The sequence below is a fragment of the Rhinopithecus roxellana genome, chromosome 2 (genome assembly GCF_007565055.1).
Source record: "Rhinopithecus roxellana isolate Shanxi Qingling chromosome 2, ASM756505v1, whole genome shotgun sequence".
Taxonomy (NCBI): domain Eukaryota; kingdom Metazoa; phylum Chordata; class Mammalia; order Primates; family Cercopithecidae; genus Rhinopithecus; species Rhinopithecus roxellana.
Genome location: NC_044550.1, coordinates 66,594,892 through 66,615,752, shown reverse-complemented (window position 1 = coordinate 66,615,752; position 20,861 = coordinate 66,594,892).

The window sequence follows — 20,861 nt, the reverse complement described above, 5'->3', positions numbered from 1 at the left end:
TTTTGCTACTAAAAGTAATAATAACTATTTTATATTGCCTTCAAAAATATATAAGAATGTTTTGCTCTAGGAATGTCGAACCTCAAAGTTTTCTTCCTCGGTTTCTAAATAAAACCATCTCAGTGTGCAATGACAGACTCTTTCCCCAAAGTTTGTATTATCATAATTATTATTGCCAATAACATGTTCTAAATATCTGGAGAAAGCAAAAACAACATAAATTGTAGCTCTATAAAGATGCTCTTTGCATATCTGTACAAGTTTAAGCAATATAAATGACAGTCTTATTAAAACAAAGCAAAACAACCAAGGGTAGAAAAATAAAGACACTTATTTGTCCCAAAACTGAAAAGAGAGAGATTTTTTTGAAGGGTTCATAATTTAGTATTGTTGAAGAGGTTAACCATTAAGATCCACTTCACAAAAAAATCCATTTCAATATTGCCTTTTCAATTCCATTGGCTGAAAATAAATAAATGAAAACTTCTGTTTGTTAAGAATGTCCATTACTTCAATATATGTGTAAATTGAATGTTGGAAAAAAGCTTGCAGTAGGGTTTCAAGAATTGAGCAATTTGCATTCTTATATTTCAGGGAAAGTTGGTTTAAGCAAAATATTAATGTGACAAGTAACTATGAGCTTGGAGGTAGAAGAGCATATTAATGCACTGATCTTATTTCACTGAAGGAATATGACACTTCTGGACAGCTCAAGAGATTGGCTGCAGTATATGGAAGGAAAGAAAGGCGATCACTGAAGCCACACTGTGCTGCTCTATGACACTCAAGTCATAGCAGACATTAATAAGTCACTAGCTATTTTCACATGCTTGTCATAACCTTTGTGTCACAATTTCAGTGAAGAGAGAATATAAGACAAAGAACTTCAGGGAGAGAAAGTTAAAGCAAGCCTGTCGAGGATTGGCAGGCCCAAATTTGATCTGCCTTCTGTTTTTCTCACTGTTCCCTGAGAAGCTTGTGTCAATCTCACTTGGCCAAGTTTTCAAACATGGCACCTAATTTGGAAAGTGTCTGAACACAATCAAGTTGTCACAGCCCATCTTGTGGGCATTCCGACTTTCTGGTAATGATACTAATTTGGAAAACAAAATTCAGAGTATTGTGCTTTTATTAGCCTCTATGAAATTAGAATTGATATTTTGCCTTTTAAAGTTGTGAACATAACATATCTTAAGAAGTGCTCTGAAATTAGTAAGACCCTTAAAGTAATATCAGTTCTTGTGTATGACTTTGTGATGCTCTCAAAAGAACTGATGGGAGGTTTATTCACAGACTCTTTAGTCACATATAAATAATGTATAGGAGATTAAAAGCAAAAAGCCTAGGATACTGTGTAACATTTTTGGGGTACAGACATTTTAATTGAATAACTATTACTATGAATATCATTGATGCAAATGCTATGCAGAAATCAATATGCATCAACCACTAAGAAATTTTAAAAATATTAAGAGAAAGAAATCAAGTAGGTCCTGTGTATATTTATGTTACTAATACTGCTTATTTTTCTTATTTGCAGATCTGGACTTATTGCTGAAATTTGCATTAATTGTTACTAAGCCATTCTTAAGCACCTAGATCATCTTCATGCCTTTAATAAAAGTTTTAATCAAATTCTAGAAAGAGATTAAAGGTTAATTCATTAAACCTAGGCATATAGAAAATAGTTACACAACACTGTGTAAAGAGAGAACAGTCAGCACACATTTACAGTTAGTAATTTTTAATCTAATGTTTTCTACAACAGAATAATTTATGTTAAAACATTTTCAACCAAAAAAGAAAAATAAATTTGAAATTAGTTTTTAAAAAATCATATCTGTTTTCCTTCCTAATTGCATCACTTATTTTTGCTACAATTGCAAGAATTTATTTTGCCTTTCATTGAGCACAAAACATACTAACTAAACTAGTATCAGCAGATTTAAAAATGTATATGCATACATATCACGAGCATTTATATTTTAATTGTATTTTTAATAAGTTTTTGTGAAATAGATACAAAAATACATGCAGCCTTCAAATTGTGTCCTCCTTATGTTTCAGTTCCGGTTTGGGTTTGTCATCTTCTCCATAAATGTTCTAAAGACCCAGGTTTCTTTTGACTGTTTTTACTTTATAACCCCATTGTTCCCATCTAGTTGTTTGAAGCTGCTTATTCTACCAACCTCAAGAAAGGAGAAAGAGAAAAAATAAAGAGGAAGCAATAGTCTCTTAAGGAGTTGGCATCAGATTTGTCTGTTTGGCAGCTGCTTATATTTTTTAATACTAAGCAGAACTTTAAAATTCATATAATAATTCTTTGAGATGATTTTTTTAATACGGATCCATTTTTCTGTTTGTTTGATTTTTCTTTCCAACTTTTAGGTACAGGAGGCACATATTCAGGTTTGTTACACAAGCAAACTAATGCTGTGGGGTTCTGGTGTACAGATTATTTTGTCACCCAAGTAATAAGCATAGTACCAATAGGTAGTTTTTCAATCTTCACTCTCCACTGACGCTCCACCATCAAGTAAGACCTTATGTCTATTATTCCCTTCTTTGTGTCCATGTATAATCAATGTTTAGCTCCACCTTACAAAAGAGAATATGCAGTATTTGGTTTTCTGTCATTGTGTTAATTTGCTTAGGATAATGGCTTCCAGTTTCATCAGTGTTCCTGCAAAGGACATGATTTTGACTTTTTTCATGGCTTCCTTGGCTTCCTAGTATTTCATGGTGAAAATGTACCATTTTCTTTATCCAGTCCACCATTAATGGGCATCTAGGTTGATTTCATGTCTTTGCTATTGTGAACAGTTCCATGATGAACATATGCATGCATGTGTCTTTATGGTAGAATGATTTATATAAACAACTGCAATAAAACTTCAGGATACAAAATTAATATATAAAAAAGATAACATTTCTATATACCAATAACATCCAAGCTGAGAGCCAAATCAAGGATGTAATCACATTCACATTAGCCACAAAAAGAAAAATACTTGGGAATACAGCTAACCAGGTAATGAAAGATCTCTGCAACAAGAATTGTAAGACACTGTTGAAAGAAATTCGAGACAATACAAACAAATGGAAAAACATCTCATGCTCATAGAGAGGAAGAATTAATGTTGTTAAAATGGCCATATTGCCCAAAGCAATTCATGGATTCAATGATATTTCTGTCAAAGTACCAATGACATTTTTCACAGAATTAAAAAAAGAAAAACTATTCTAAAATTCATATGTAACAACAACAACAAAGCCCAAATAGCCAAAGCAATCCTAAGCAGAAAGAACAAAGCTAGAGGAATCACACTGCCTGACTTCAAACTAGACTACAAGGCTACAACAACCACAACAGCATGGTACAGGTAGAAAAACAGACACATGGACCAATTGAACATAATAGAGGACTGAGAAATAAACCTGATCACCTACAACCATCTGATCTTCAACAAAGATGACAATAATAAGCAATGGGAAAAGGACTCTGCCAAGTCTATCCTGCAGACTCTGGCTGAGTGATGGATGAAAGGAGTACTCAGACACAGGTATCCGGTGAAAGAGCAGGCTAGGGGACTGCCGGCACTAGGGACTGAAGAGAGTTAGCAGTCCCCCATGTCGGTGATGCTTGCATTTATTTAGTACAGATTTAATGACAAAGGCTTGGAGCAAACACAGTTTGTGGGTAATTAACAGTGTCGACCCCCTGAGTAGAGAGCAGTCCTGCATGCGAATGATCAAAGATTGGTTTCTGGAGACTGGAGTAAACAAATTTATCTACATAAGTTCTTTTACATTCCCTTGTTATCTATCCTTGGGTCTCAGGCTCTGAATAAGAGATTCTGGCTGCCTTCAGCCAAATCCTCTTTTGAAGCTTTTGCAAAACCTCCCAGCCTTCCAAGAAGATTCGTGTCTTTCCCTTTTTCTTATAATTTCTCCCACCATCCTGACTGATCTCTCACAGCATTCCCTTTTAAACAAATGGTGCTGGGGTAACTGGCTAGCCACATTAAGAAGATTGACTCTGTACACCTTCCTTACACCATACACAAAAGTCAACTCAAGATTGGTTAGAGACTTAAATATAAAACCTAAAACTATAAAAACTCTCGAAGAAAACCTAAGAAATACTATTCTGGTCAAAGGCCTTGCAAAGATGTTATGACAAAGACTCTAAAAGCAATTTTAACAAAAACAAAAATTGACAAGTGGGACCTAATTAAACTGAAGATCTTCCACACAGCAAAAGAAATTATCAATAGAGTAGACAACCTACAGAATGGGAGAAAAATAGTTGCATACTATGCTCCTGACAAAGGTCTAATATCCAGAATCTATGAGTAACTTAAACAAATTAAACTAAAAACAGACAACCCAATTTAAAAATGGGCAGAAAACATAAGCAGATACTTCTCGAGAGAAGACATTCATATGACCAACAAGTATAGGGAAAACATGCTCAACATCACTAATTATTAGATATATGCAAATCAAAATCTAGTGAGATATCATCTCACAACAATCAGAATGGCTATTACTAAAATGTCAAAATGACAGATGCTTGTGAGGTTGCTGAGAAAGGGAACATTTATACACTGCTGGTGGGAATGTAAATTGGTTCAGCCACTATAGAAAGCAGATTAGATATTTCTCAAAGAACTTAAAATAGAACTACCATGCGACCCTGCAATCCCATTACTGGGTATATACCTAAAGGAATACAAATTGTTCTACCATAAAGGCAAATGCTTATTTTCTATTCGTGAGAACTTAGTAACATGTGAAAGACAAGGAAAGCCAGGAAATATAATCTCCACCTGGATTCCCATGGATCATGCTAAAACAAGATTGGAAAGAGGTGGTGTGAGAATAGGTACTAGAGAAAGTTAGCAAGCTTTGCTGTATTGATGAATTTTCTTTTTTATTTTAATTTATTTTTTATTTGACAAATAAGAATTGTGTATATCATGTAGAATATGTTTTGAAATACATATATATGGTAAAATGACTAAAGCTAATTTACATATGCATTACCTCACATACTTCTTTTGTGGTAAAACATATTGAAAATCTACTGTCTTATCAATTTTTAAGAATACAATATACTGTCATTAACTATAGTTACTGTGTTGTACAATAGAGCTCTTGAATTTAGTCCTCTTCTCTAGCTGAAACTATGTAACCGTTGATCTACATCTCCCCAAACCCCAATAACCCCCAGTCCCTAGTAACCACAATTCTACTCTCTACTTCTGAACTCAATGTTTTTAGAATCCACATATGAGTATGGTATAGTCATGCATTGCTTAACAACAGGGTTATATTCTAAGAAATGTGTACTTAGATGATTTTCTTATTATACAAACATTATCATCTACTTACACCAATCTAGATAATACAGCCTACTACACTACTAAGCTATATGGAGTGGCCTATTGATCCTAGGCTGCAAACCTGTATAGCATGTTACTGTACTGAAGACTGTAAAGAATTATAATGGTGTAAGTATCTGTGTATCTAAACATAGAAAAGGCCCAATAAAATATGGTATAAAACATTAAAAAATGGCCTAACTACATAGGGTATTTATCATTAATGAAGTTTTCAGGACTGTTGTTGCTATGGATGAGTCAGTAAGTGAGTGGTGAGTGAGTATGAAGGCCTAGAACATTATTATATGCTATTTTGCAAACACTGTACACCTAGGCTACATTGAAGTAATAAAAAAAAATTTCTTTCTTATATAATTAAGCTTAATTTACTGTAACATTTATTTCCACTTTAGAAATTGTTATTTAAAAAAAAAGATTCTTGTAATAACTTACCTTAAAACACAAATACATTGTATAGCAGTAAAAATATTTTCTTTCTTTATATTTTTATTCTGTATGCTTTTTCCTATTATTTATTTATTTATCTTACTTTTCAAAATTTTTGTCAAAAACTAAGAAACAAACACACCCATTAACCTAGGCCTACACAGGGGCAGAATCATCAATAGCACTGTCTTCCACGAGTTTATCCCGTCCTACTGGAAGGTCTTTAAAGGAAATAATACGCTCATGGTTGTTATCTCCTAGGATAACAATGCCTTCTTCTGGAATTCCTCCTGAAGGACCTGCCTAAGGCCATTTTACAGTTAACTATTTTTTTAATATGTAGAAGGAGTATGCTCTAAAATATTGATAAAAGTATAGTATATTAAATATATAAACCAGTAATATAGTCATTTATCTTTATTATATCATGTATTACACATAACTGTATGTGCTACTGTTTATACTGCTGGTAGCCCAGTAGGTTTGTTTATACCAGCATCATTACAAATATGAGAATAATGTCCTGTACTACAATGTTAGGATGGTGGCTATGAAGTCACTAAGGAATAGAGATTTTTCGGCTTCATTTTAATCTTACGGGAATCCATCACATATGTGTCCAACATTGGCTAAAAGATTATGTGGTATATGACTATATATTTTTTCTGTCCCTGGCTTATTTAATAAAGCATTTAACATAGCATCCTTCCTATTCATACATGTTATATTAGTCCATTCTCACACTGCTATGAAGAAATACCCAAGACTGGATAAGTTATAAAGAAAAGAGATTTAATTGACTCACAGTTCCACATGGCTAGGAAGGCCTCAGGAAACTTAGAATCATGGTGCAAGGAAAAGTAAACATGTTCGTCTTCACACAGTGGCAGGAGAGAAAAGTGCCAGCAGAGAAAATGCCAGATGCTTATAAAAGCATCAGATCTCACTCACTCACTGTCACAAGAACAGCATGGGAGAAACCTTCCCCATGATCCAATCACTTCCCATTGGTGTCTCCCATGACGTGTGGGGATTATAGAAAGTACAATTCAAGATGAGATTTGGGTGGGGAAACAGTCAAACTATATCATATGTTAACACAAATGGCAGGATTTACTTCTTTTTGTGGCTGAATATTATCCCACTCTCTCTGTGTATACACACCACATTTTCTTTATCCCTTCACATGTGGAAGGACATTTAGATTGTTTTTGTATCTTGGCTATTGTGAATAGTGATACAGTGAACATGGGTATATCTTTGAGATGCTGATTTTGTCCCCTTTCGATATCTACCCAGCAGTTGGATTGCTGGATCATATGGTTGTTCTATTTTTATTTTTTTGAGGACCCTCCATACTGTTTCCATCATGGCTGTACTAATTTAAATTCCCACCAACAGGGTGTGAGGTTCTCCTTTCTCCACATCCTCTCTAACACTTTCTAATTTGAAAATTTTAAAATATCCATCATTTCAAGTAAATCCATAAGTACTTTGAAGTTGAGCGTTCCTAGGCATTATTACTCTTTTAAGATAATACTGCTTAAAACTTAATCTGGTGAAGAATACTACCTCTCTGTGGCCTGTTGCTTTATCAGAATTAAAGCTGTTTTGAGCTCAGATCCATTGCATAATGTTCCACAGTCCATGATGGTAGCAGTAATAAGTGGCAATATTGCATATCTTTTTGAAAGGAACTGCTCAATGGCACTCCCCTTTCTGAACATTACATGGCAACCAAAGAATTCCAAATGATTTATAATTAGCAATAGATTGTAGCATGGTAACAGAATGGAGATTAGAATGAAGAATATATTTGACAAGATCACAGAAAATATCAAATAATAACCGCATAGTAAGAAAATATGAATTCTTATTTAATTCACAATGCAGCAACATCCCCATACAGTGCAATTAAAACTTTCATATGTAATCATTCTGACTTGCCCTGGATGCAAGAGTCTTACATGGATCTGCTGTCATAAAAAAAAAAAAAAAAGTGAAATTAGTGTGGGTTATAAAGGTATAACTTCTATTTATGAGATTTAAAAAGTTTGTAATTTGGTTTCTAAAATTTTTAGGTTCTAGATTTGCATGTCCTGTTCAATTAACTTTTATAAACTTTAAAAATATTTGGCAAATAATTGTTAAAGGCTTAGTTTAACTATTGAGGAAATACAACTTGCTTACTTGAGAAGGGTCCTAATTTGTGAAAATTACTATATACAGCTGACTGAATGGCAGGATCAAAGGATGAATCCTAATTACCGTAATGTAAAGAACTTGGATATAAATATGTTAACGTATATTTGTCCACAAAGCAGGTGACTTTATGGTTCAAGAAATGGGTAGTATAGTGGACAAATTATCAAGAATCAAAACAGTATTCAATTACTCAATTGCTCATTGCATGCACTCCTTATTCCTCTGACAGAAACAAAGAATTTAGCAGAGGGAATAAAATAGTCTATTCCTCAATGAAATTTCAATCCAAGAGAGAAATATTGAGACAATAAACAAATAATTACAATTCTGATGAATGTCATGAAGGGAGATGCAGAGAAATTATTAACTGAGGCACCCTATCTACTCTGGGGAGATTCACAAAAAATGTGAGATCTTAGTTAATACATAAAGGATGATGTAAACCTACCTATTTGTTGAGGTAGTGGTGGTGAACAGGAGTCCTAGGAAGAAAGATTTCCTGTTTTAATGTCTCAGTTTGAAAGAAAGCAATTCCATTTGTCTGAAGCATAGATAAGAGAGTAGAGAGGAGTGAGAGATGAACTTCAACATGTGTGGAGACAAAATTTTATAGTATATTTTTTTCCATACTAAGAACTTGGTGCACCTAAAAAATGGCAATGGGAAATTATTAAAGGGTTTTTGGTAAGGTGAAAGTGTAATTAGACTTGCATTTCTAAACAATGACTCTGTAAACAGGGAAAAGTGTAGATTAAAGAAAGATTGGATTTGAACTCTGAGGAAGGCCAAAAAGATCTATCCCTAGTTTGGGCAGTAAAGGGCAGTGGGTGTCTGGCTTACAGTAATGGCAATGGAGGTGGAAAGAGGTTGACAAAATGATGGAGAGGGTGTGGATCATTAATATTTGGTGAATAACTAGTAAGTTAAATTTTTTATTAACACAGAATAATGACATTTGTTGAAGGAGGAGTAACAGAAAGAGAAGAGTCAAGGATGATTCCAAAACTGCTGGCTTCACCAACTTGGTGTATATAATTCTCATTTAATATGTTTTAAAACAGCAGAGGAAGGGTAGTTAGGAAGGTGGGGTAGGGTTATGAAACCATTAGTTTAAATTGTGTTTGCGACATCAAAGTAGAACCATCTAGTAAGGCATTAGATATATAATTTGTAGTTCAAGACAAGTTCTAGATTGAAGATAAAAATTCAAGAGTTCTCAGCCTATCTTTGGCAGCTGAATCAATGACAGTGGATGAGATTACTTAGGGAGAATATTAAGGAACAACAAGTACATATTAAGAAAAGGTAAATCAAGACATAGAATTAAGTGAATGATATTCTTTTGCTTTAGTAAACAAAGGGCTTATACAAAGTTATTCACACACTTGTCCATTATTAGCATATAACTAGGATCAACAAAAAAGTAATGATTTTTAAATAATCATTATTGGTTTCAAAAACAAAATCAGCTAATTTAAAAGTTTAAAGAATTATAAAATATAACAATTAAATAATATAAAATTACTTAATAATATAAATAAATAAATTATAATAAAAATGCCCTAAAGAAGACACTGACTATAACATTCTAGGACTATAAAAATGATTATGTGTCCTAGTGACAGACTGTCTAGTTAATGATACTAAATGCCTCTTATTAGATAATACATTAAAATTATTTAACTAAAATCTAATTTTTATTCTGCATATGACTGTCTAGAGATGTTCAAGAAAAGCTCAGGTGAAAATCTGAAACAAAGTTTCAGGTTTTATTGAAATGTTTTATTGGGCACAATAGTTCTCATAATAAGAAAATAACAAGGCACATGTGTCCATTTTTGTAGGACTTAACTTTCTTTCTTTAAGGCTCGTCTTTACTCCTCTTAATACTTAGAGATACTTTAGTTATTAAGTTCATGATCCTAAAAAAGCTAGTAACTTTGCCTTAAAAATTAATGTGAAGTAACCTTGTGAGAGGAGAAAAGGATAATAGAGTTACAAGACCTATATTTACATCCTGACTTTACTATTTACTTAAATTTTGTTAAGTTCAGTGATTTCATATGAAAAATAGTTATACAAATACTTCTATTACTGTGCAAACCAATTTGTGAAGAATAAAAAAAGATGAGATAAGTGATTTTATTACAATATTCAAGGCAGCTTAATTGCTACTTGGAAATGGATCATATAAATAAGGAGCACTATTATCACAAGATTCAAGGAGAAAAATGAAAAGGAGTCTATCTGTGGCATAACAAATTTATTCTGGGGCACTCAGGAGTAAAGAAGAAAGGTCCCAGCTACTAAGCCACCAATAATACTTCTTGAAGACAGCCACATTGACATTAAAGAATAGTATTCTCCTCCGTTTTTTACACCTCCATGAAGGGGAAAAAACGTGAAGTAAGGCATAACAGTGGGAGCATAGTACACTTGCATAATTGAAAAGTAAATATTAAAATGTCATATGAATATCCTTGAAATGTTGAAACTTTTTGAAGATCTAGGAAATATCATTTTAGGTAAATGTTAGCTTTGGAAATCTTACATACAATGTAATAGTTGAAGAATCAATTAAATATCCATAAGGTAATGCTTTAAATTAAATTAGTCTTTTATTTTTATAAAATTTATTAATTGAATAAGTAAAAATGACTTGGTTTTCTAGGAAGATGACTTATTAATATAATCAGCAATTTCTAAGTGAATTTCTCCCACTTGACTAGTCATTGCTCACACTGGTATTTTTTTCTGTGCAATATACCCTTGACTTTTTCAGATTGGCAATCACAGAGTTTAAAAGTTTAAGTAACTAGCTGTCCTGAAACTTTCACTATAATTTTACATCAATATCTAACTCGACACTACAGACAAGTACCCTTACAACAGCTATACACAATGTGTGACAAGCATCTGCAGTATATTGCAAACACAAGTGAAATTAGCTTTCATTTCTCAAGGAAGTCATTAAATGGTAGATGTGAACAATATAAATTACTTCCTGTCATCTTTTACATTTGATCAGTTGAAAGATCCTTTCTAAAATGTGAGGAAGAGGAAAGATACTGGAAGTGTGACACCCCTTTATGTTCAATTTGAAGGTTTGTTCAGTTTTATATTCACACCACTTTCTGATGGTCTCTCTTTTCAAAACGGGATTCTTTTGATAGTCAAGCATCTTATATCTTATTCCTCCAGGCTAAGATCTCTATTTTCATTACTTCCTTTGGAAATTTAGAATTTCTGTCTTCCACAATATTAAGTAGAGACTTTTTTAAAGTGCTTATGACTTGACAAAAAAAAAATGCATTAGCTGTGAAAACTGACAAGAAATTGTGCTTGTGGAGACAGCAAGCAGCAGCAAAGCCTCTATTACTAACATATTGCTTTTTATTATAAAATATGAGTCCCATTAGTTTTGGGCTACAGCCAAGTCTCTTCTCATAGTTTAAAAAGGAGTTACCTTGACAAGATTCAACTTAAATCACATATTGATTTATATTATGAACACAAAAGAATCCTTTCTGCATTAAAGTGACAATAAGAGTCTGATTTATAATCCTAAAGCAAAGAAATTCGAAGTAAATCAAATGACTTAGCACTTGTTCCTAGGATTGTTTTTTCTTTTTTTCTTTTGGAAGGGGTGTGAAATCTAAGAGGAAAAAAAGAATAAATGTTACACCAAGCATTCTGTCTGTATACTCAAGATATTATGTGGATATATTAAGCACGTATTTTTAGTTTAGTGGATTTCAAAGAGATAATTCAAAGTTAGATAACTGTCTTTTCAGAAATGCAATGTAATTTGTGGTATTGCTGTAATTTTGAGTGTGCTCTCTTCTTCCTTTTTTCCTTTCCTTTCCCTTCCTCCATCCCTCGTTATCTTCCTTCCTTTCTTCCTTCCTTCCTTTCTTCCTTCCTTCCTTCCTTCCTTCCTTCCTTCCTTCCTTCCTTCCTTCCTTCCTTCCTTCCTCCTTTCCTTCCTTCCTTCCTTCCTTCCTTCCTTCCTTCCTTCCTTCCTTCCTTCCTTCCTTCCTTCCTTCCTTCCTTCCCTTTTCTAGAAGCATATTGTGGATACACGTGTGTCATAATCTTAAATACTCTCCAGAAAATTTATTTCTGGTTAACTTAGTTTAACCACCTAGTATTTCTCTACACATCTAAGCATAATAACTCCATGTAAAAGAAAGTATCTCTCGAGAACAACAACAAAAAAAGACAAACATTTATTTATTCAAAAGATAATCAATCAGTATCAAAAGCTGTTCTGAATGCTGGCAAATGAGATGAAATCCATGCCCTCATGGAACTTGTTAAGGGTGAGTCTACCATAAACACGACAATCATATAGTATTTATCTCCTCTGTAGGAGGGTAGATCAGAGAATGGAAGAAAAAGAAAGGGCCATGATATTGGGGGAAAACTTTTGAAATAAAAAAGTAGTGAACTGTGTTTTCAGGGTACTCTGGGGGCAAAATACACTCTAAGATGAAGAAATGCCATTAATAAAATCCGGTCTTGAGGAAGCAGGAAAAAAGACCAGCTCAAGAAAGATGGTGAAGAGATGTTAGGGAGCATTAAGCCAGTCATTTGGGATATCTAGGGTAAGTGTTACTTATACATAGTTCTGAAACCATAATTCAAGACTTAAGATGATGTCCTCTGTAAAAATACCAACCATCTGAAAAAATGATGAGTATGGACAGTAAGAGTATCTTCATTCTCCCTCAAACACCATATTTCACAGGCAAGAGGAGAAGTGAAACTTCATTCGCTTTTTCTTTTTTCTTTATTTTGGTCCTCGGACATCCCTCAATCTCTATAATATGTACATGGATAAATACTCTCTAAATAGTAACTTGGTAGAAGTAACTAAAAATAATACAGTAAACTAAATTCAATACTCTTGATATTTAATAGAGTGATATGCAAAAAATTTTACATACTTATAAAATCAGTAAATATTTTTGCAAAATGTTTGTAATACTGTAAGTTTTTTTGTTATTTTTTATTTATTTATTTTTTTTTCTGAAACATTTAGAGGATGATTTGCTGGTCAGTGCTCTACTAAAAATCCCATTACAATTTAAAAGTGCTTTAATAGTTTCATAAACAATATACTATGTTTTTAAAATATTAATGCTGTTTCTATGTCTTATTAAAATTGACAAAACAAAAGTTACTATTTGAATTAAACTGCCAACACTATTCTGCAGTGGTACTACAACTATTTTGCTTGTGAAAACTGTAACATGTTACCTTTATTCTAAATTATCATGATACATATAGAGTTCCACATATTTACTTGCATCAAAGTGAAATATGAGACCTTTACTTTGCTACTGTATGGCTTTTCTATCATGGAAATATTATGTTAAATAAAATTAATGAAAAGAAATACAAAGAAACTAAATTATGAATAACTGTGGTTTGTCATTATTTTTAATAGAAAAACTGCAATTACTTTTGCACCAACCTAACAACAGTCCTTTACACTACTACCCATACAAGTGTATACTCTAATTAACGTAAAACACAGGAACTAATTAGGATTGGACCCAAATTCTCATTACAAGGATTAGGACTTTTGTGTTACTTGTTTTTAAACAATAAACAGGGAGCCTTTGACATGTTTACATAAAATCAGTGGATTTTACTCAAGCAAACAAGTCTACAGTTAAAGAACAGTTGAAGTAGAAGATCATTTTTAGGTGATGAAACTCCACACTTTTCAGGAAGCATGTTTTATAGATTGAGAAGGTAAGACTCCCCCATAATTTTTTAGTGCCAGAGCTGAGACCCCATTCAACTCTTACCTATAGTGCAGGGGTTTATCTACCATATCACACTGAGTGATATACCTTGGGACTGCATAGTTAGAGTGTTTAATGCTGTGATGATGACTATAATAATATAACTTTTACCAAGGACAGCCTAAAATGATAAACCATCTCTCTGCCATGAACATTTTTAACACAACTCAGAGAAGGATTCTGCCTTACCTTTGAAGGATTCTGCCTTACCTTACGCTACTAGATGAAGTAGGCATTATGAAGAGAAAATCTGAAGAAATATACAAATATAACAAATATAAAATGAAATTATTTCCCCCAAACACATAACTGTAATATCATAATTATAATAAACTGTATTTTAGTGAGAAATTATCTAGTATTATACAAGCAGATGAAGGAGCCTCACTTGGATTCAAGACTGCTTTTGACTGTTAGTTTAACACTGCTACGGCTGAGTCTACAAGCCACCAACTTAATTAATAGTCAATCATGTGTCAAATAGTTTAACCAAAATTGTTACTTGACTTGACTTAGTATATTAAATAGTTGATTGAGGGAAAATAATTAAAGTTGTCAAAGGATATAATCAATTACTTTTTTATTAAAAAATATACATATCCCCAAGTACTTTTAGTAACTGTAAAGTAATACAAATAAGACTAGGTTTGAAAGTAGAAGGTAAGGTTGAATCAAAGTTCTATCACTTCCCAGCTAAATGTCTTAAGCTAGGCTGTCAAAGTGTTTGTCAAGTGAGGTCAGCCTTACCTGATTTACATGCCACAAGTTTAAGAGATTAATGTGATAACATATTCTAAGTTGCTTTTAAACGAAAACATAGTATATTTGCATTGGAGGCTATAAGAATTGGTTAAAGAAATAGAAATAATCGAGGGGCTTGCAAAATGGCTGAATAGGAACAGCCCTGGTCTGCAGCTTCCAGTAAGACCAATGCAGAAGGTGGGTAATTTCTGCATTTCCAACTGAGGTACCCAGTTTATCTCATTGGGACTGGTTAGACAGTGGGTGCAGCCCACGGAGGGCAAGCAGGAGCAGGGTGGGGTGTTGCCACTCCCAGGAAGTGCAAGGGGTCTGGGAACTCCCTCCACTAGCCAGGGGAAGCCATGAGGGACTGTGCCATGAGAGACAGTGCTAGCTGGCCCAAATGCTATGCTTTTTCCAAGGTTTTCACAACTCTCAGAGCAGGAGATTCCCTCAGGTGCCTACACTACCAGGGCCCCAGGTTTCAAGCACAAAACTGGGCAACCATTTGGGCAGACACTGAGCTAGCTGCAGGAGTTTGTTTTTGGTACATCATTGGACCTGGAACACCAGAGGGCCTGGAACACCAGCAAGAGAGAACTGTTCACTCCCTTAGAAAGAGGGCCAAAGCCAGGGAGCCAAGTGGTCTTGCTCAGCAGATCCCACCCCGATGGAGCCCAATAAGCTAAGATCCACTAGCTTGAAATTCTCACTGCCAGCATAGAAGTCTGAAGTCAACCTAAGATGCTCCAACCTGGTGGAAGAAGGGGTGTTCGCCATTACTGAGGCTTGAGTAGGCAGTTTTCCCCTCACAGTGTAAATAAAGCCACCAGGAAGTTCGAACTGTGCAGAATCCTCCGCAACACAGCCGAGCTGCTATAGCCAGACTGCCTCTCTAGATTCCTCCTCTCTGGGCAGGGAATCTCTGAAAGAAAGGCACCTGCCCCAGTCAGGGGCTTATAGATGAAACTTCTATCTCCCTAAGACAGATAACCTGGGGGAAGACGCGGTTGTTGGTGCAGCTTCAGCAGACTTAAACATTCCTGCCTGTCAGCTCTGAAGAGAGCAGTGGATCACCTTGCACAGCACTCGAGCTCTGCTAAGTGATAGACTGACTCCTCAGATGGGTCCCTGACACCCATGCCTCCTGACTGGGAGACACCTCCCAGCAGAGGTAGACAGACACCTCATATAGGAGAGCTCCAGCTGGTATCTGGTGGGTGCCCCTCTGGGATGAAGCTTCCAGAGGAAGGAGCAAGCAGCAATCTTTGCTATTCTGCAGCCTCTGCTGGTGATACCCAGGCAAACAGGGTCTGGCATGGACCTCCAGCAAACTCCAGCACACCTGCAGAAGAGGGGCCTGTTAGAAAGAAAACTAACAAACAGAAAGCAATAGCATCAACATCAACAAAAAAGACACCCATGCAAAAACCGTGTCTGGACTTCACCAACATCAAAGACCAAAGGTAGATAAGTACACAAAGATGAGGAAAAGTCAACAAAAAATGCTGAAAATTCCAAAAACCAGAATGCCTTTTCTCCTCCAAAGGATCACAACTCCTCACCAGCAAGGGAACAAAAATGGACGGAGAATGAGTTTCATGAATTGCCAGAAGTAGGCTTCAGAAGGTGGATAATAACAAACTCCTCCAAGCTAAAGGAGAATTTTCTAAACTAAGGAAAGGAAGCAAAGAGCTGAGCCTTGATAAAAGTTACAGGAATTGCTAACTAGAATAACCAGTTTAAAGAAGAACATAAATGACCTGATGGAGCTGAAAAACACAACACAAGAACTTTGTGACATACACACAAGTATCAATAGTTGAATCGATCAAGCAGAGGAAAGGATATCCGAGATTGAAGATCAACTTAATGAAATACAATGTGAAGACAAGATTAGAGAAAAAAAAATGAAAAGGAATGAACAACTCTTCCAAGAAATATGAGACTATGTGTAAAGACCAAATCTATATTTGATTGGTGTACCTAAAAGTGACAGGGAGAATGAAACCAAATTGGAAAACACACTTAGGATATTATTCAGGAGAACATCCTCAACTTAGCAAGGCAGGCCAACACTCAAATTCAAGAAATACAGATAACACCACAAAGATACTCCTCAAGAAGATCAACTCAAAGACACATAATTATCAGATTCATCAGCGTTGAAGAAAAATATGTTAAGGGCAGCCAGAGAGAAAGGTCGGGTTACTCACAAAGGGAAGTCCATCAGACTAATAGCGGATCTCTCTGCATAAACCTTACAAGCCAGAAGAGAGTGGGGGCCAATATTCAACATGCTTAAAGAAAAAAATTTTCAACCCAGAATTTCATATCCAGCCAAACTATGCTTCATAAGCAAGGGGGAAATAAAGTCCTTTACAGACAAGCAAATGCTAAGGGATTTTGTCACCACCAGGCCTGCTTTACAAGAGCTCCTGAAGGAAGTACTAAATATGAAAAGGAAAAACCACTGCCAGCCACTGTAAAAACATATCAATATGTAAAGACCATGGACACTATGAAGAAACTGCATCAACTAATGGGAAAAATAACCAACTAGCATCATAATGACAGGATCAAATTCACACATAACAGTATTAACCTTAAATGTAAATGGACTAAATGCCCCAATTAAAAGACACAGACTGGCAAATTGGATAAACAGTCATGACCCATCTGTGTGCTGTATTCAGGAGATCCATCTCATGTGCAAAGACACACATAGGCTCAAAATAAAGGAATGCAGGAATATTTACCAAGCAAATAGAAAGCAAAAAAAAAAAAAAAAAAAGCAGGGGTTGCCATGTTAGTCTCTTATACAACAGACTTTAAACCAACAAAGATCTAAAAAAGACAAAGGGCATTACATAATGGTATAGGGATCAATGCAACAAGAAGAGCTAACTATGGCAAATGGATATGCACCCAATACAGGAGCGCCCACATTTATAAAGCAAGTTCTTAGAGACCTACAAAGAGACTTAGAGTCCCACACAACAATAGTGGGAGAGCTTAACCCCCCACTGCCAATATTAGACAGGTCAATGACAAAGAAAGTTAACAAGGATATTCAGAACTTCAACTCAGCTCTGGACCAAGCAGACCTAATAGACATCCACAGAACTCTCCACCACAAACCAACATAATATACATTCTTCTCAGCACCACATAGCACTTATTCTAAAATCAACCACATAATTGGAAATAAAACACTCCTCAGCAAATGCAAATGAATGGAAATCATAATGAATAGTCTCTCAAACCACAGTGCAATCAAATAGAACTCAGGAGTAAGAAACTCAGTCAAAACCGCCCAACTACAGGGAATATGAACAACCTGCTCCTGAATGACTACTGGATAAATAATAAAATTAAGGCAGAAATAAATAAGTTCTTTGAAACCAATGAGAACAAAGACATGATGTACAAGAATCTCTGGGATACAGCTAAAGCAGTGCTTAGAGGGAACTTTATAGTACTAAATACCCCTATGAGAAAGCAGGAAAAATCTAAAGTTGACACCCTAAAATCACAATTAAAAGAACTAGAGAAGCAAGAGCAAACAAATTCAAAAGACAGCAGAAGAGAAAATATAACTAAGATCAGAACACAACTGAAGGAAATAAAGAAACGAAAAGCCCTTCAAAAAATCAATGAATCCAGGAGCTGTTTTTTTTTTTTTTTAAAGATTAACAAAATAGACTGCTAGCCAGACTAATAAGGAAGAAAAGAGAGAAGAATCAAATAGACACAATAATAAATAATAAAGGGGATATCACCACTGATCCCACAGAAATACAAACTAGCAACAGAGAATACTATAAACACTTCTTCACAAATAGACTAGGCAAACTAGAAGAAATGGATAAATTCCTGGACACATGCACCCTCCCAAGACTAAACCAGGAAGAAGTCAAATCCCTGAATAGACCAATAACAAATTCTGAAATTGAAGCAGTAATTAATAGCTTACCGACCAAAAGAAGTCCAGGACCTGATGGAGTCACAGACAAATTCTACCAGAGGTACAAAGAGGAGCTGGTACCATTCCTTTTGGAACTATTCAAAATAATAGAAAAAGAGGGACTTCTCCCTAATTCATTTTTTTGAGGCCAGCATTATCCTGATACCAAAACCTGGCAGAGACACAATAAAAAAAGAAAATTTCAGGCCAATATCCCTGATTAACATCACTGCAAAAATCCTCAATAAAATACTGGCAAACAGAATCCAGCAGCACATTAAAAAGCTTATCCACCACAATCATGTTGGCTTCATCTTTGGGATTCAAGGCTGGTTCAACATACGCAAATCAATAAACGTAATCCATCACATAAACAGGGCCAATGACAAAAACCACATAATTATCTCAATAGATGCAGAAAAGGCCTTCAATAAAATTCAACAGCGTTTCATGCTAAAAAAAATTCAGTAAACTAGGTATTGATGGAATGTATCTCAAAATAACAAGAGCTATTTATGACAAACCCACAGCCAATATCATACTGAATGGGCAAAAGCTGGACGCATTCCCTTGGAAAACTGACACAAGACAAGAATATTCTCTCTCACCACTCCTATTTAACATAGTATTGAATGTTCTGGTCAGAACAATCAGACAAGAGAAAGAAATAAAGGGTATTCAATTAGGAAAAGAGGAAGTCAAAGTATCTCTGTTTGAAGATGACATGATTGTATATTTATAAAATCCCATCATCTCAGCCCATAATCTCCTTAGGCTGATAAGCAACTTCAGCAAAGTCTCAGGATACAAAATCAATGTGCAAAAATCACAAGCATTCCTATACAACAATAATAGACAGACAGAGAGCCAAATCATGAGTGAACTCCCATTCACAATTGCTACAAAGAGAATAAGATACCTAGGAATACAACTTACAAGGGATGTGAAGACCTCTTCAAAGAGAATTACAAACCACAGCTCAAGGAAATAAGAAAGGACACAAACAAATGGAAAAACATTCCATGTTCATGATGGGAAGAATCAATATCATGAAAATGGTCATACTACCCAAAGTAATTTATGAATTCAATGCTATTCCCATTAAGCTACCATTGAGTTTCTTCACAGAATTAGAAAAAACTACTTTAAATTTCATACAGAACCAAAAAAGAGCCCACATTGCCAAGACAATTCTAAGCCAAAAGAACAAAACTGGAGGCATCACGCTACCTGATTTCAAACTATGCTACAAGACTACAGTAACCAAAACAGCATGGTACTGGTACCAAAACAGATATATAGATCAATGAAACAGAACAGAGGCCTCAGAAATAATGCCACCCATCTACAGCCATCCGATCTTTGACAAACCTGACAAAAACAAGCAATGGGGAAAATATTCCTTATTTAATAAATGGTGTTGGGAAAACTGGCTAGCTATATGCAGAAAACTGAAACTGGACCCCTTCCTTATACCTTATGCAAAATTTAACTCAAGATGGATTAAAGACTTAAACATAAGACATAAAACCATAAAAACCTTAGAAGTAGTTCACAATATTTCTTGACAAGATGTCACCAAGAATTTTTCACCAATCTTTGATACTAATTATGTGAGAGGATTAGAAAGCCAAAATAAGGATAATGGAAAAATCAACATGAAAACCTTAGTTGTAGATTACGGTAAAACCAAATAGCAGCCAGGTGATATGTTCCTGGGGAAACTGAAACTACCTGAAATTTCCATTTCTCCACTGTATTAGGAATTTGGGTACAGAGCTCAAAACTTTGTGGAAATAAAAATAAATAGTAACATGAATTCCACAGTGCTGATTCCATAGTCACTTGTATTTCTATGAGAAACATAATGCATGGGGTTTTTTTTTATTAGGATTGATCTTTATTTTTATTTTTACATGTTTGAATGTGATATAGTAAATAGATGATCACATTAGGTAATAATTTTGTGGAAGTAATGTCCCCAGCACCTAAACTATTCCTAGATCTTGGGAAATTGTGATTGCATTTCTTCATTTTTAGAATACAATGAACCAAGTTACTTAAAAACAGAATATATGCTTTGAAATTTTTTTTATTCAAGAGTTGGCACTGATGGTTATAGATACAAACCACAGTTCCACGTTTAATGTTAGTCACTATTTGAAATTATCCAAATTCTCAAACCAAATCTCAACATATGCTTTTCTTACACAACAAACCAGAATTTGATTTCCATCTCATTTATCAAAATTTTACTCCATTGCCTCTATGTTTTGCAAGCCAAATATCAGGGAAGCA